This window comes from Staurois parvus, unplaced genomic scaffold, assembly GCF_062004578.1.
Source record: "Staurois parvus isolate SC_StPar_1 unplaced genomic scaffold, SC_StPar_1.0 ptg000061l, whole genome shotgun sequence".
Taxonomy (NCBI): Eukaryota; Metazoa; Chordata; class Amphibia; order Anura; family Ranidae; genus Staurois; species Staurois parvus.
In genome coordinates this window covers 2,154,246-2,172,611 of record NW_028317857.1, presented here as the reverse complement: position 1 = coordinate 2,172,611, position 18,366 = coordinate 2,154,246, and the positions used below count along the sequence as shown (strand labels likewise).

The 18,366-nt window shown below is 41.6% G+C and overlaps 1 long non-coding RNA gene across 2 annotated transcripts in view; it reads left to right on the top strand.

Annotated features, from left to right (window-relative positions):
• The first annotated feature begins 310 nt into the window (after positions 1 to 310).
• The window catches only part of LOC149469726 (uncharacterized), a 37,658-nt gene continuing 19,602 nt past the window's right edge, over positions 311 to 18,366 (top strand). For both annotated transcript variants that reach the window (XR_016311518.1, XR_016311516.1), the window contains exon 1: positions 311 to 419. This is a non-coding gene — a long non-coding RNA (uncharacterized LOC149469726). The remainder of the gene's footprint in view (positions 420 to 18,366) is intronic.

Below are 18,366 nucleotides of genomic sequence, written 5' to 3'. Positions count from 1 at the left end.
GGTCTCCTCGGACCCTGCATCCACTATATCTGGTCTCCCACAGTACACACAACACACAAGTCCAATTATTGCAGTAAATACAAACTGCTAAATACATTTTCTCATCAGCAGTTAGAACAGTCTTGTGACTTCTATCAGTGTCCAGCCCACCACTAGCTAAAGCTTGTAGGAGGAGTTTTCTTTCTGCTCTAGGAGGCAGAATCCCTGACCTCTGTGTGGATAGCGCTGATTGGCCCTGTGCTGATCACATGCACTCTCTCAGGAAAAAAAAAACCTCTCTAGCAATACACATCAAACTGAGCATGTGCAAAATGCCTACGGTTCAGTCTGGAGATAAGTTGAAAAAGGGGAAGAACAGAGAAATCAGGAACAAACAGCCTTTTTACACAATGCAGAGGATTAACCCCTTAGGTTCCACAGTGAGTATAACAAACATGCTTAACTGCATATACAGACTGATTTTACTGTTGTGGGTTTAGGAACACTGTAAGGTATTATCAGTTGGGATTCAAGCCTATGTTCCTCAGCAGTCATGTTTTTCTTAGCTTTGGAGAGAGTGGGGAAGAGTTACTAATTCTGTTGTTTTTTTATTGCTATCTGCAACTCCTTTGGGAACATTTTCTTTCACTTCCTGCCCTTTCAGTGCCCATAGAAGAAATGGGGGGAGCGGCTGTGTTCAGGACGGAAAGGCACAGATAGCAAAAAAAAGAAAAGAAAACCATTGCCTTCCCTTGCCTTGTGCATGCCTATCTAGCACATGCATGATTATGTTCTGGGATTGCTGTGTCCATTGGACATGGCAGATGACAAGGCTAGGACCAATGAAATGACGTCAAATGTAAAACAAAGGCTGCTTTTTGCAGCTACCACTCTGTTTTCTCTCACACTGAATGGCCGTGAGAGGAAATAGAGTGTTCTCTACTGTGATTGTCAGCATTATATTTTAGCCACAGTGTGCCTGATCACTAGCCACACCAGTCACAATGTCGCCACTCACCTGTGTAAGCCAGCCACAGTGTCCCTGATTGTTAACCACACCAGAACAGTGTCATCAGACTAGTGTTTCTGATTGGTAGCCACACCAGAACAGTGTCATCATACTAGTGTTTCTGATTGCCAGCCACACCGTTCACAGTGTCAGCAAATCAGTGCAGCCAGCAACAGTGCTCCTGATCCCTAACCATGCAGTGTCACCAGAGCAGTGTAAGCCAGCAACAGTGCTCCTGATCCCTAGCCATGCAGTGCCACCAGAGCAGTGTAAGCCAGCAACAATGTTCCTGATCCCTAGCCATGCAGTGCCACCAGAGCAGTGTAAGCCAGCAACAATGTTCCTGATCCCTAGCCATGCAGTGCCACCAGAGCAGTGTAAGCCAGCAACAATGTTCCTGATCCCTAGCCATGCAGTGCCACCAGAGCAGTGTAAGCCAGCAACAATGTTCCTGATCCCTAGCCATGCAGTGCCACCAGAGCTGTGTAAGCCAGCAACAATGTTCCTGATCCCTAGCCATGCAGTGCCACCACAGCAGTGTAAGCCAGCAACAATGTTCCTGATCCCTAGCAATGCAATGGCACCAGAACAGTGTTCTGATCACCACCACACCAGTACAGCCCCACTAGAGCCAGTGTAAGCCAACAACATTGTCCTGAATTGTAGCAGGCAAGTATCAGCAGTGCAGTACATCCTGGTGAAGTGGCAAGCACAGGTAATGGGGTGTTAGCCACAATACTGGTGTCCCAGAGGCACTTTCAAATCCTTTGTGGTTACCCTCTACTTCAGTAGCACCTATCATCCCCCCATTTAGAACCCCTCCACGAAATTAGTTAGAAATAGGACATTTTACACTCAAATAATTTTTTAAAATTTTAATTTACCTCAAACTTAGTACAAACTCAGGCAAGGTCTGCTCTGACCCAAAAACTTATTTGCCTACATGGATATAATCTGTATATGGGAGGTATAGATTTCAATTATCAGATGATGATGCCCTACCTGGCTACCATAAGAACTGTTTACTGGTACAGGGAAAGTGTACATTTTCTGATTTCAGTCTGTCATCTATAAGTTTGCAGGAAGATCTGGCTCCTTCCTAAAATATCAAGAACAATTCTGTCATAGCCCTAATTTACCAGGAAGGTCCTGCGCCTGAAAGCCTTTGATCTGATGCAGTAAGTAGGCTGCTTGAGAGACACTTCACTGATCTTCTGCCTTCTACCCAAACAGACTGAATACCCCCAAAAATGTTGTGTACACAATGAATATGGAATAAAGTGTTACATGCGAGACTGTTGTCCTCAATGTCCCTCACAACCTGGCCTCTGCATAAAAGACTGCTTCCGTTGCTACCATACTTCACAATGATATTAGTGAAGGTATGATGAAGATGTTTCTCCTGTGCCTGACTAGCTGCCATTTGCCTGCATCTGATGTCCTGCATGCCAACCCTTTCCCTGTTTTTTAAACCACATTTCTGCCTTCTGCCTGGACTGACCCTTTTCCCGCATACTGACCACGCCTGAACTTACCTACCTACTGGAGAACAAAGAAACGTGTTAGACAACACATTGCATAATCATGGACAATAATATGGGTATGGGGCAGCCCTCTCCCCTTTTTTTTGCCAAAAAGACATATAGTATGTGAGGTTAGGTATTGATATAGGGCCAAAAGAATACCTGGCTTGCTGTATTCCAGTTCATCACAAAGGTGTTCAGTAGGGTTGTTGATGTTGAAGTTCTCTGCAGGCCACTCACATTCCTCCACACAAGTCAAACCGAGGTTGATTTACTAAAACTGGAGAGTGCAAAACTGGTGCAGATGTGCAAGGTACTTCAGCTTGTTCAGTTAAGCTTTGACAAAAAGACATGGAAGCTGATTAGTTTCTTTGCAAGGCTGCACCAGATTTTGCACTCTACAGGTTTTAGTAAATCAACCCTGCTGTGTCTTTATGGAGCTGGCTTTGCATGAAGAGCAAAGTCACGCTGATAGAGAAACCTTCCTCAAGCTGTTATCACAAGGTTGTTGGTATATAATTATACAAAAAAGTCTTTGTATGTTGTAGCATTAACAATACCTTTCACTGGAAACACCTGAACTCAATAAATCATCTTTTGGTCATATGGTGTGATGGTCTGGTGTCCACAAATTTTTGGCCATAGTGTGTGTTTGCGACTTCCTTTCTGGATGCTGGAGGTGAAGATGTGGCATAGAAAGCTAATCTGCTGTAGCCAGAAAATGAAAGGCTTAATTGAGAATTACTTGTGTCATCTGTCTAGGTGTGTAGGGTGGAAAATAAATCACAATATTGGCTGCAAAGAATTCCAGATCTCTTGGTTAGAAAAACAGCATACATTAATGTTTTTCAACTGTGTATTTAGCGGTTTCTCTGGAATTTCACTTTAAAGTAAACCTAAATTCTAATATCTATGTAATAAGCTCTTAGAAAAGCCTTACCTCTAATAAAAACATGGAGTTCAGAAATACCTTTACTATGAAAAACTGGCAGTGTTCCAGAAAATTGAGGGTCTCAGCCAAAGGCCACTTTAAATGGGTATAGCGGAATACCTCTTTAGTCCTACAGTCAAATAGGACCCATGTCATCTCAGTCAGGTCTGGTTTACCAAGACACAATAGATAAAGAAAATTGTTATTTCTGAAATTTAACGGAAAGTAGACCAATGGATCCCTTGTTTCGCACATACAGATCTTAAGCCTTTAGAACTGCAGCTCCCAGCATGCTCTGCTTGCACGGGATACCACTGACTGTGCACCTTTAGTCGAGGTAGAAACTCAGCAAACAATACTGAATGTTTTCTTTTTCCTCTTTCCTGTCCTCATCCTAGCCAGTAGAGAGAAGGATTAGCCAGGCCCAGCAGGCATCCAAGTAACTTAAATAGATAAATGGCCCCTGTCACTATGCTGGGGGGGTGAGAGCTGAAAAGTAATTACACAAGTTCTTTATTCATTTTACTACACCACTAGTGATGGCATAATGGGTTCTCTTGTGAACTGGCATATGCAAATTGCCAGACTATGAAACAATATCAGAATATAAGAAAGAATATTTAATACAAGCCAATTACTTTGAACTCATACTTGAAAATATTGCATTTTAAGTCACAGATTATTGTTTTAATTGATTTGGCTGCATTCTATCCTTTTGGATTAATTATTTCTACTTTATTGCAAAAGAGGCTGTATACAATTGTGCAGTCATCGCTGGACCTGATGTGACCGTAACGGATGGGAAAGATAATAACTAAAATACAAATGATAATACGGTCCTGCAGTTGCAGACACTTATGCCAGGTATACAGAATGAGAATATTGAACGAATGATCGTCCCTTTTTTTTTGCATGCTAGCCTCATATCAAAAACAAATAGCTTACAAAAATTCTCGCAAGACAGAATACAACTTCCTGCGATCATGTAATGAATGTATTGTAATGTACTCTTTCATTTCCGAGTCTAGTACACACAATGAGAAAATTGGACAAACAAAATATTTTTGGAGTGATTGTCCAATATTCTGATTGCTAGTACACAGCTTTCGAGCGTCGATCAGAACAGTTTATGCAAAATTATTCAAAGGGACAAGCACTAAAATTTTTCTCATAGGATAACAGAACAAACAATTTTCGTTTAATTAGAACTGTATTCGTCCTTAAAAAATTGAGTAACCAAGACCGTGCATGCTCAGAAACAAAAGAATACATTACAATTAAAATACAAATTCAATACAATACATTACATCGTCACAGGAAGTTTTATTCTGTCTTACGAGCATTTCTGTAACTCTAGTAACCTATTTGCTTTTGATATGAGACTAGCATGCAAAAAAAAAGGACAATCAGTTGTCCAATATTATCATAGTGTATAACATACATTACGGGCCATACACACAGACGGCACATTTTCACATGTGTCAACACACTTTTTTTTATAAAGTAATAAAGAAGGGGGGGGGGGTGGCATGTATATTTTCTATATACGTTTGGATGCCATTAAAAATGAATAACATGTATTAACATGTGAACTTGTTTATTGCAAGAAGACAGAAGTTCCCTTTACTGTTGGTCTCCCTAGCTGCACATACTTAGTTTTCTTATGCTTCCCTGTTGCTCCATTTGGTGACTGTGAGTCAACAGAGCAACTTGGAGATGACAAGCAGCTAAAAACTCTGTCCGCATCTCCATGTGACAGTGTTGGGTATCTCAGCGGCCAATCACCGAGCCACAGCATTATCGCTTTGCTGGAAGATGGGTCACATGCCCCCTATACCCAGAAGTGCCATGCTTACACCTGCTCCCACCCCCTTCTAAATCCTATACTAACTACCCCAGTGGCCAGCTTCAGGAGAGAGGAAAGATTACCAAAATGGATGGAATGCGTGGGTGGTGAGGTCACCCATAGGTTTAATATGGGGCATCTGTTGGGGCATCTGTTGTTGGCTATCCCTCCTCTCCCCTGAAGCTGCTACTGGGAGCCAATCACATGACCAGACTGGAGCTCCCTCAGAACAGGTGAGTATGAGCATCTTACTTTCACAGGGTAGTTAGAATAGATATAGAGTTATAGCCTGGAATTCCATTTTAAGGATTCAAAGCCATATATATTTTTAAAAAGCCCTGGAAAGAATGGATACTGGTATATTGTACTGGTATATTATCTTAACAAATATATTTTGGCATAACCCTCCTAACGTTACGTCCCCCCCCCCTAAAAAAAATGCAAAATTGTGCAATTTAGGCCTGAAAAAAGCTTCAAAACAGTATATCTTTGCTAAAAGCTGAGATAAGAATAGAAAGATGTAGAATAAAAAGATGGTTGTTGCAAATTGCTATACCGTGCAATATTTGTACAACTGTTTCTCAAACTTATATTTTTAGTAAAAAAATACACTAAAACTAATTTTAATACTCGTGTTTATGTAAGAGGGGGTTCCTTACATTTTTTTTGGTTACATATTTTATCCACCTTTATTTTTTATTACATCTATGTATTTAGATTTACTTTACTTTTATACTACAATGAAGCTTTCAAGACCCTTTTCTGATAGCATCGTGCAGTGACTGGGCAACTTTATGAAGGCATCGGGCAGGTTAGAACCTCTGCTTGCTTCCAAACAAATCTTGTACTGACTTTACTCAATTTGTTTACATTTGAGAAGCCAGCAGCCAGAATCTGACAGCTGAGAGCCTGGAGGTGCTCAGAGCAGAGTACTTTCAGGTTCAGAAAAAAGAGAGAAGATTGGCACACAGCTGTTTGCTGTACCTTCTCTGCTCTATGTATCACTTACCCTGTTTCTGTGCTCATGACTCTGCAAATAGCACCATGCACTCTGGGGAATATTTATTGCAGCAATTTACTGCACCTGGCTGGGGATGGGGAATATTTATTGCAGCAATTTACTGCAAATGAATAAACAGTGGCAAAAAATATACCGTGGGAAAAAACAAACAATTGGCAGAGAGAGAAACCCTCCTAAACCAATTACTGTAGCAATCCTAACTAGAGAGAGTTATACTACCATAGCAGTCAGCATTTTATTGTCTCTTTTGCTGGCCAGCTCATTGGGGCCCAACTCACACTCAGGATAATGTTCCACTAAGCACTGATAAAGGCACTGTGATACTTGTAGGCAACACTGTTCCTTGTTGTCAATACGATATATAGAGCAGGTTGGCCAGCAGCCTCCCACTGACTCCTGTGGTAGCATGTGATCTTTTTTTGTTTCCTGTTGACAACACAACTGGTCAGTGTCCATGACGTCCTTCATTCAGGCAGCGGGCTCCATCAGCATCCATGGTGCTCTCTGGTGTTCCAGATTGTCTGCCATTGCGCATCTTCCAAGTGTAGTGGTGAGCCATCTCCTGGCAGCCTGCTGCACACCCTGTCACTCTGAATATCCTCCACACACCTTCTCCTCTGCCCAGGAAAATAAACAACTGCTTTCATTCCTCTTTTCAGAGCTCCAATGAATATGGGATCTGTAGTTTCTTTGCTCAGTCGACCAAGCCATCGCAGTCTGTAAAGAACTACACTTTCCACAATCCTCTATTCCTCCCAGCATTTCTAGCAGTCAGGATCCTCTTCTGTGTAATCCTATTGGGTAGAGAGTGGGCTTAACATTTGCTGTACATAGTTCTATAATAGCAGTGTCTTCTTACAGCTGTGCCTGTGAATTGTCTCTGTCGTTAACTAGACACAGGATCCTCTCCACCAAGGGTGTAAGTACAGGGGTTGCAATTGTGACCCAGCCCCATCCTTCAGGGGGCCCGTGCGGCTTCCCTGCATACATTTGATCCTCTCTGCTAAGAAGGTTAATGCAGTTAAAGCAGAACTACATTGCATCTGAGCACCACAAACCAAAAACGCTATTTGGTTCATTTTTTAATATTCAAAGCAAACTCCTACAGCCATCCATGTCTCCATACTTTATTTTGCTGAGAAATCACTTTGAGAAACACCCCCTTGCATTTCCGGCTGTTGTCATCTTGAGGGCAGATGATTCTTGTAGCATTTACTTGCTGGAATCCATCTGCCCTTAGCTCAGCCATGCAGGCAGGAGGGTGTGCTTAGCTGAGAAAACCTCGTCCTCCCCTCCTAAAGACTCCTGGGATGTATGACCTCAATTGCCTAGGCATGGAAACCTAGGAAGTAACTGAAGAAAAAAAAAATGTAAAACAAGTAAATATAATATATTTTCCCTATCTTTTTTCTAATGCTAACAGCATAAGTATTAAAATAGTCAATGTTGACTGAGAGAGTGAAGTTCCATTTTAATGTAGGAAGGGTATGATTATGAAAGATACTGCTGTCTAGTTTTTAACCGCTTCCCGACTGCCCTATAGAAATACTGCTACAGGGCGGCACAGATGCACAAATCACGTATATATATGTGATTTTGCATTTCCGGGTAGAAGGCTGCGGCTGTCAATAAACCGGGTCCCGGCCGGTGATTACTCATCGGTGCCCGGTGATTGCCAAGCATCTCCGATGGGGAGGAGAACTGTTTGTAAACAAAACAGTTCTCCTCCCTTTCAGCTTGTGCACACTGCAGTGCGCTTACATTGAAGTACACAGACACAAGTAAAACAGCACACAGTTAACCCTTTGATCGCCCTTCATGTTAACCCATTCTTTCCCAGTGCCATTAATACAGTGTCAGTGCTTTTTTTTTAGCACTGATCACTGTATTGGGATGTCAGTGACACCAAGTCAGTTCCACCCAGTGTCAGAATGCCCGCTGCAGTCCCACAGTCCCACTATAAGTCACTGATCGCCGCCATTACTAATAAAAATAACAAAATTCCAGTATCTATACCTCTATTTGTAAATGCTATAACTTTCATGTAAACCAATTAATTTACACGTATTGAGATTTTTTTTAGCAAAGACATGTAGCAGAATACATTTTGGCCTAAATTTATGACGAAAATGTATTTTTAAAATTTTTTTACTGGACATGTTTAATAGCAAAAAGTCAAAAACGTTGTTTTTTTTCTCAAAATTGTCTGTCTTTTTTTTTCCTATAGCGCAAATAATAAAGAACACAAAGGCAATCAAATACCACTGAAAGAAAGCTCAATTCGTGGGAAAAAAAGGATGTAAATTTCATTTGGGTGCAGCATTGCATGACCGCTCAACTGTCAGTTAAAGTAAAGAAAAAAATGGCCTGGTCAGGAAAGGGAGGAAATCCTCTGGAGGGCAAGTGGTTAAAAGCAATTAAAAAAAAGAACAAAACAAACAAAGAAAACCAAACATGTCATGCTTACCTGCTGTGTGCTGTGCAGTGGTTTTGCACAGAGCAGCCCGGATCCTCCTCTTCGCGGGTCCTCCACTGGCGCTCCTGTCCCCTCCCTCCTGCCGAGTGCCCCCACAGCAAGCAGCTTGCATGTCCATTCACACACAGAACCACAGCTAGGCCCCACACCCTCTCCTCATTGGCTCACTGGCTGTGATTGACAGTAGCAGGAGGGTCCCAAATAGCTGGGGCTTTTGTGCCCATCACTCCTCAGGAGGGCAAGTGTTTAAACTGTTGTTTTATTTCTGCGTTTTACACAGTATATCTGGCATTGTGTCCACAGTAGCATTTGTGTAGACAGAGTAGGTCTGGCCATAGAGGGATTACTTTGACGCAGTTGGCCAGCTTAGACATGTATTGCGATATCTGTGAACCAAATGTCCCTATTCTTTATTGTAAAGTCTGCTGGGAAGGGTATATAGCAGTGTGCAGAGGGCCCTTCAGAATTTCTGGTGTTGATATGTGGTTACAGGTGCCTTTGGCACCTGATGAATAAATGCATGTATTAGCTATTGGGATTTGAGCACAGGTGTATCTTGTTTGTTACACAGTATATACACACACATTATCCTTGTTTACTAATAAATATATAACACATAAAAAGGATAGGTAGAGCACTGTAGGGTTAGCTAAAGAGCCAGCACTGCAGCAGTCTATCTGATTGAAACCTTGGCGTGAGCTTTCTCATAGGAAAGCATCTTCCTGACTCATTTATCTTGAACTATATATTTTTTTTAACAACAGAAACTACATACTTTTATAATTAATATTTCTTATTTACCTGTCTTATAAAAAACAAAGGAAACAATATTCCCCTTAAGGTATTACCCTCAGCAACCTTTGTTATTTTATTAACAAATGTACTAGTCTTTATGGCTGTCTATAATTATTTTGTTTTGTAAATATATATATATATATATATATATATATATATAATTGCTGCAAGTCTGTATTGCCATTTGATGTTATTAAAATGACCTTTCTGTTTCAATGCTGTAATTTTCATAGATAGTGAAAAATGCAAATGTTGCTTTCTTCTAATAAGCCAAGCTAGAGGCATTCTGTACACTGTCGTATAACAAAATGACCCCAGAAATCTTATTTCCTGTCTGTGTAATTAAATTACTGCTTTTTGAAGATGCCTGCACTGACATAGTCACATTCCAAGCAGCCCTTGCAATAGTAGTTCCATTTTTGCTGGGATGCCTTCTAAGGCTCATCCACTTCTAAAGGGATGCAGACACTGCAGCTTCTCTTATGACAACACTGAGATTGCACAAGGTAGTTATAATAAAGGTTGACCTTGCCACTCTAAAATCAGTTTGAAAAACTGCAGTAAAATGAACAGTCATGTTTTCAGAAAATAAAGAAAATGTATACGAGCGCACCTATAAATGTAAAGTAGCAGCTGAGCACCAGGTAACCATAAACCCCAAAAACAATATATAAATCAGAAGATGCAGCGCTACAGAAGAGGAACACTATAATTAAATGAATGTATGGATACAGATAAGTATACGTATAAATGAATAAATGAATAAAACAGTTCATATGATAATATCAAGGTGACTTCAAGTGCTCTCCTCTTTTTCATATCCTCCTGATGATCAGGTACTGTGCGAAATAGTGCTGAAGAAATGCACACTCACCAGAACGCACAGTTAAATGGGCGTTTATAAGTATAAATTTCCCTTGGAGTCATCAGCTGGTCAGGATAGGATCTGCAATATGATAGCCTCCCTCCAGAACTCCTGGATATTCCTGTGTAATCCCTTGGAAGGTAGCCTGTGGACTGCTCCTTAATGCTTACATACGTTCCTTTCCCAGCAGAGAGATGAGTAGCTGTAAATTGATACTCCCCAAGGGAGTCAAGACAGAGACATATCCATAGTGTAGTAGGTAAATCAAATGGTTTATTTTTAGGTAAAAACAATTGGTGATACACAGCAGTGTATAGGAGAAATGTGTGGACTGACCGTCCAATGTTAAAGATGGCCGCCGGAGCTCCACGATGCTCCGGCGGCGTGACGTCACGGCGTTCCTGGCTCCTCCACAGCACACCTTCACCTCATTCTTTAAGTTAAATATAAATTCACTTTTTAGAACAAAAGGTTTAATGAATGAGGTGAAGTTGTACTGATTTCAATTAGTGTGTTTGTACAAACTTGCATGCACATGTAACCGACAAGAGATGACCTTTATTCTATCGTCTTCTGATGCTGTCCTGATAACCTCATTCACTAAACTAACTGAAGATTCAAACACACCATGGCTGAAGGAGAATTACAGTGCTGTACACCCTCTTTAGCTAACCAACAGTGCTCCACTAATCCTTTATCATATACTGAATATTTATTTGTAAAAGAAAGAATGTATATATTTATTGTAAAAACAGTTAACAGCATCTGTTTAAAACCTTTAAAAAAAAAATCACATTTATTAAAACCATTCAAGTTTTCCTTTTAATAGTTTTTTTTTGTTCTTTAGGAGAAGTTGAAAATTATTTTTTTTTTATTTTCCTTTTTTTATATATATTTGTCCTTTTTATATGCCCTTTCCATTTTGTACTGCTTACCATACATTTCCAGAGCTACAGCTTTTTTTCCACAGAGCAAACCTTGACACATTACACATTAATTTACTTAATCTTTCCATGACAACAAAACGCTTAATATGTCATTTAGCAAATTTGTTAACTACACAATGGAGTTGATTTTTCTGTTTGCCAATTTGCTCTCAATTTGGAGCCAGGTCTGGCATAAATTTGCCGGCTGCGAGTCTGTGTGAAAAAAACACCTGTACTGAAAATTATTCAATGTGAAATCTGGTCTGTTTGCAGCTGCTGGTTGCGTGTGTAGGAAGCTTCCTGAATATAGCATTGTCTTGAGTTTAGCTGAATACAGTGTCCCCTTATTCCCCGAGTGTGAGAATTGCAAGTCGACAGCTAGCTTGTGTCACAGCACAAAAGTCAAAGGAATCGGAATCACTTCTGTAAAGAGATTCAAGTTTCCTCACTCACAATCCTGGTCTGTGGCTGGCACTTGGATTTACGAGCTTAAAGGTTATGCATCCGTGCTCATTGCTCTGTTAATTTAGATAATTAATTAATTAGTGCCTCATTACAATCGATCTGGAAGTGCTGCCACGGGTGTTTAGCACCGCCAGGTTTTTTTTCACATCAATTGACCTTGTTCACTGGAAATCCTCGCAGTTCATGAGTAAACCGAATTGCATATGTTATAAGTTTGTCTATTCCAACATCTTGTACATAATGCCAGCTAATAATGTAAACATACACTATATTGCCAAAAGTATTGGGACGGCTGCCTTTACACGCACATGTACTTTAATGACATCCCAGTCTTAGTCCGTAGGGTTCAATATTGAGTTGGCCCCGCCCTTTGCAGCTATAACAGCTTCAACTCTTCTGGGAAGGCTGTCCACAAGGTTTAGGAGTGTGTCTATGGGAATGTTTGACCATTCTTCCAGAAGCGCATTTGTGAGGTCAGGCACTGATGTCGGACTAGAAGGTCTGGCTTGCAGTCTCCGCTATAATTCATCCCAAAGGTATTCTATTGGGTTGAGGTCAGGACTCCATCCAGGCCAGTCAAGTTCCTCCACCCCAAACTCGCTCATCCATGTCTTTATGGACCTTGCTTTGTGCACTGGTGCGCAGTCATGTTGGAACCGGAAGGGGCCATCCCCAAACTGTTCCCACAAAGTTGAGAGCATGAAATTGTCCAAAATGTCTTGGTATGCTGACGCCTTAAGAGTCCCTCTTGCTGGAAATTAGGAGCCAATCCCAACCCCTGAAAAACAACCCCACACCATAATCCACCCTCCACCAAACGTTACACTTGGCATAATGCAGTCAGGTTAGTATCGTTATTCTGACAACCACCAAACCCAGACACATCCATCAGATTGCCAGACAGAGAAGCATAATTCATCATTCCAGAGAGCAAATCTCCACTGTTTCAGAGTCCACGGCATCCGACGTTTTGCATTGCACTTGGTGATGTAAGGCTTAAATGCAGCTGCTCGGCCATGGAGACCCATTCCATGAAGCTCTCTATGCACTGTTATAGTGCTAATTTTAAGGCCACACAAGGTTTGAAGATCTTTAGCTATTGACTCTGCAGACAGTTGGCGACTTCTGCACACTGTGCACTTCAGCATGCGCTGACCCCACTCTGTCATTTTACGTGGCCTACCACTTCTTGGCTGAGTTGCTGTTGTTCCCAGTTGCTTCCACTTTGTTATAATACCACTAACAGTTGACCTTGGAATATTTAGTAGCAAGGAAATGTCATGGATGGACTTATTGCACAGGTGACAACCTATCACGATACCACGCTTGAATTCAATGAGCTCCTGAGAGCGACCCATTCTTTCACAAATGTTTGTAGAAGCAGTCTGCATGCCTAGGTGCTTGATTTTATACACGTGTGGCCATGGAGGGGATTGGAACACCTGAATCCAATGATTTGGAGGGGTGTCCCAATAGTTTTGGCAATATAGTGTATCTACATCTACCTCAGGGGTATAAAGGAGTATTGCCTAATACCTGGCTTTGTGAGTATTGCAAAGCCAGATATAAAGCACTGCTCACAAAGCCAGGTACAAAGTGTTGCGCACAGCGCCAGATATAAAGCATTGCTCACATAGCCAGGTACAAAGCATTGTTCACAGAGCAAGGTATAAAGCAGTACTACTCAGGGGCGGACTGACAACTCATGGGGCCCCCGGGCAATAGTGGATCATGGGGCCCCTGTGTCCTTGTCCACATTCAAAGCACATCCAAAAAAGCCTATAAAAAAAGTACCAGGGGCATTTCATGGGGCCCCCCACTGACCCCGGGCCCTTGGGCAGTGCCCAAGTGCTAAAATGGACAGTCCACTCCTAGTATTACTTTATAACTGGCTTTGTGAGAAATTCTTTATACTTGGCTTTGTGAGCACTGCAATGCCAGTTATAAAGCATTACTCACCATTTCAATTAGAAAGGGGTACTCACAAAGCCAGTTATTAAGCATTGCACACAAACTCAGTTATGAAGCATTACTCACAAATCCAGTTATAAAGGGGTGCTCACAAAGCCAGGTATGAAGCATTGCTCACAAAGCCAGATATAAAGCAATACTCCTTTACAACTGGCTTTGTGAGGAATGCTTTATAACTGGCTTTGTGATCAAAAATTAATTACTGGCTTTGTGAGTACCCCTTTAAAATTGGATTTATGCTTTATAATCTGCTTTGCAATATTCACAAAGCCAGTCATTAGGCATTACTCACAAAGCAAGATATAAAAGGGTACTCACAAAACCAGTCATTAATCTTTGATCACAAGGCCAGTTTTAAAGCATTCCTCACAAAGCCAGGTTTAAAGTATTGCTCACAAAACTAAACATAATTCATTTCTTACAAACCCAGATATAAAACATTACTCTCTTATGACTGGCTTTACGAGACATGCTTTATAACTGGCTTTGTGAAAAATGCTTTATAAATGGTTTTGTAAGAAATGCTTTATAACTGGTTTTGTGAGTGCTACAAAGCCAGAGATAAAGCATTTCTCACAAAGCCAGTTATAACAGAGTACTACTTTATGTCTGGCTTTGTGGGAAATGCTTTATAACTGGCTTTGTGAGTACTGCTTTTAGTAGTACCTGCAAAGCCTGTAATATTCTTACACAACCATGATAATACCTGACTGGAGTTTGCATATTCTCCCTGTGCCTGCGTGGGTTTCTTCTGGGTACTCTGGTTTCCTCCCACACTCCAAAGACATGCTGGTAGGTTAATTGGCTCCTGTCTAAATTGTCCCTAGTATGTGTATGTATGAATGTGAGTTAGGGACCTTAGATTGTACACCCCTTGAGGGTTAGGGACTGATGTGAATGTACAATATATATGTAAAGCACTGTGTAAATTGACGGTGCTATATAAGTACCTGTAATAAATAAATAAATAATTTGGTAAATACACAATACCCTCACCACACTAGGCATGAGAACACAGCGTGTTCAGTCTGCTCTCCTCCAATGATCAGTCTTATCCTGACACTCCCCCCCTGCACAGCCATTCACTGGGAAGATCAGTGTACTGTTCTTTTCCCTCTTCCAGCTCTTGTGCAGCTGAGAACAGAAGGTATGTGATCACTTATAAAAAAGGGGAAAAAAGGTATTTAACATTTTTTTTATATATATAGCATATGCACAAATGTTTTACCTTGCATTTCTATTTTAAACTGAATGGATTGTTTTACAAGGTGAGGGTTTTACAATGGAGCACCCCTATTCATATTGGTGATAAAATAAAGACCAGACATTGTGGTATGGAAGTTTAGATGCAGTATCTGTTGTGACAGCATCATACGGTCAGCCTATGGTTGTTGCTTTATGTATTTTTCTCCAGTCTGCATCAGATATATTTCTTTACGTTCAATGCATATATACTAAGTCATGTGTAAGCATTTGGCTAAATTCACACTAGCTTTGTAAGCAGGCGTTTTGCAGGCATTTGAAGGGCGTGTTTAACGCTCCTCAAACGCCTATGAAAATTATACACATGACAGCAAACAGTGCTGTTCACACTGAAGCATTAGCGTCGCGGCAAAATTGACACCTCATGTGGAGTACTAGGAGCAGGGGCCGACTGACAACTCATGGGGCCCCCGGGCAATAGGGGATCATGAGGCCCCTGTGTCCTTGCCCAAACTCAAAAAAGCCTATGAAAAAGGTACCAGGGACATCTCATGGGGCCCCCTACTGACCCCGGGCCCTCAGGCAATGCCTAAGTTTTCAAATGGTCAGTCCACCCCTGGTCAGGAGGCGTTGAAGCCTTTCACCGCCTCCCATTCAAGTCTATGGTGATGCTCCTCAAAAGCTTGGCAGGCATTTGCAGGGCGTTTGCAAGGCGTTAATACCATTAACTTCATTCTAGGCATTTGTGGTGTGGTTTTACCGCTTGGAAAATGCCTAAAAAATGTGCATAGGGCATTTGGGGAGCATTTCAGGAGCATTAAAAACACTCCCCAAATGCCTAACACTTGTCAAACGCTATAGGGGTGTTTGGGAGAAGTGTGAACAAGCTCTAACACTTACTGGTTTTTATAACCTTTCATAGACAATGCAGTGCTTCCCCTGACAATGTCTTCTTTTACAAAGAATTTTATTGTAGATTGAGCAATGAGAAACAAACATTCGGAACATAGAATCCTTGACCAATACATAGAAAATTGTACTGTATGATTGAGAAATAATGTAACGTGTACATTGGAAAAAAAAAACTCAAAACATCAGCTATAACTTATAACAGAAATACCCGGTAGAAGGGGTACGATTCACAGTCTTTGATGGTCAGTGATAGTGTAGATTCTGAGAGTGAAAATTGCTACATCAAAAAATATTGGACAAGAGTATAATAAAGACACAGACCAAGAGGAGAGAGAAGAAGAGATAAAAAAAACAAAAAGAAAAAAAAAGGGGGGGGGGAGTAGGGCTCCGGGGAGATTGCAGCAGAATCCAACCTCATATCGACAGAAGGGACTGGTCGAATCTCGATGGTTGGGCTATATCCAGCCAGGGATATTTTGTATGGGTATCCAATAATATGGCCGTCAATTTTTCATTAACCATTATGAAGTTCATCCGATTTTTGACAGCCTCAAAGCTGAGAAGAGGAGTCTTCCAAGCCCTCGCAATTGTCAACTTAGTAGCCATAAATAAGTAGCCATAAATAAGTATGATGCCAGCTGCCATTCAGAACGGAGAAGGCCCTCCATTGGTTTAAATAGAAGCGCTTCGTACGGGTTACACTTAATGTCTGTGTGAAGCATAGTGCGAAGGAGGGCATACACCCATAATCTGCTTACTTTAGGGCAAGTCCACCAGATATGAGCCATGGTACCCAATTGTTGGCATCCACGAAAGCAAACCGGGGAATATGTAGGGATGAAACTAGCTAAACGAGCAGGTGTATAATACCATCGATACAGAATTTTGTAGGCATTCTCAAGAATAATGACATTCCTAGAGCATTTAGATAATGCTTGGGTCATGGTCCGCCAATCCTGTTGGTTCAAAGTCCCCCCTAATTCAGACTGCCAGCGCTGATGATAGGAGCGACCCGGAGGGGTTCTATACAAAATGATGGAGGAGTAAATCAGGGAAATCAAACCCGGAGCATAGGGTCTATGTCTGCACTGGCTTTCAAAGGGAGACAGACGATACGGTCCCGAATGCGTGCGTATTAGTGTATTGACAAAGTGACGAAGTTGAAGATATCCAAAGTGTTCCCGCAAAGGAATATTATAAGAAGAGCGCAGAGTTTCAAAGGAAAGTATTCGAGTGGGAGATAGAAGTGAATGTACATCGTAAAAACCATGCATTTGCCACCAGGCAAACTGCCTGGGATTGTCCCGACCTGGAGGGAATAACGGGTTATGCAATAGTCGTAACAGCGGCAGGTGAGCAGAAATAAGGCCAGCGGAAAATTTGATAGAATCCCAGAGACAGAGTGAGAGCGTCAGCGTCGGGCTAAGGGCAGATGGACGTTTAGAAGTGGGAAGCCATGGCAAGGAGGAGAGCGGTACCCTGACAATGTCTTCATCTGCTCTTTTCTCTGGGAAGCACCAGCTTTGTTCTGGTAGAAATAAAAAATATGGCAGCTATCCAAAAAGGGAAAGGTGCACAAGGGTAGGGCAATATAAAAATAGTAAAGGGGCTCCCAGCACACTTTCAAGCTAGCCAGCAAAAAAAAAAAAACACAAATGAAAAAATGATTGTGGAAACCACACTGGCACGTCAAGGCACCTCCAATACGTGTGGACCCTCCATGTTGTTGTGTAGGTTGCATAGCATATGTTTGTTCTAGGTCAGGGCCTTCTTTTGCTACCCATAAAGCTCTAGCCCCAGCCAGTACAAACAATTCAGAGAAGCATAAAAGAGACTGGGAAGAAGCGCCTTAGTACTAAATATTGTAAAGCTGCTATGCACAAATGAGGTACCAATAACCCCTAAAAGACCGTAATAAACATATAAATAAAGTGCAGCGCTAAGCGTTTGTAGATAATGACATATATTCAATCAATGTATGATCAATATAAAAAAGTCCTCCTGCAAATAGATGGAAGAGAATGGGTGCTCAGGTGATCAGGTGACTTGATCTTGGTATCCGTGCACGTAAGTGGTAAAGCAATGCGCACTCACCAGACCCGCATAAATTATGCGCCTTTGTGTATAAATGATCCAGATGTCATCCGGTACTGGGTGGTCCTCCCTCAGCTGTATATGAGGCTGATGATCCTCTCCACTTAGGGGTCCCCCTGATGTTGGATGGTAAGAGATCTGGTCCGGGTCCCTCCGGTGTATCCAGGAGTAGGTCTGTAAATTAGAGTGCTCCCCCAGGGGGTAACAAAGATACTCCCATAGTGTAGTATTTGGTAATAAAATAAGGTTTTATTGAGGTTAGGCATAAAACGTTGCAGACAGTTATTAGTGCACAACTAACCGTCTGGAATGCTAAGATGGCCGCCAGAGCTCCGCGTTGCTCTGACGGC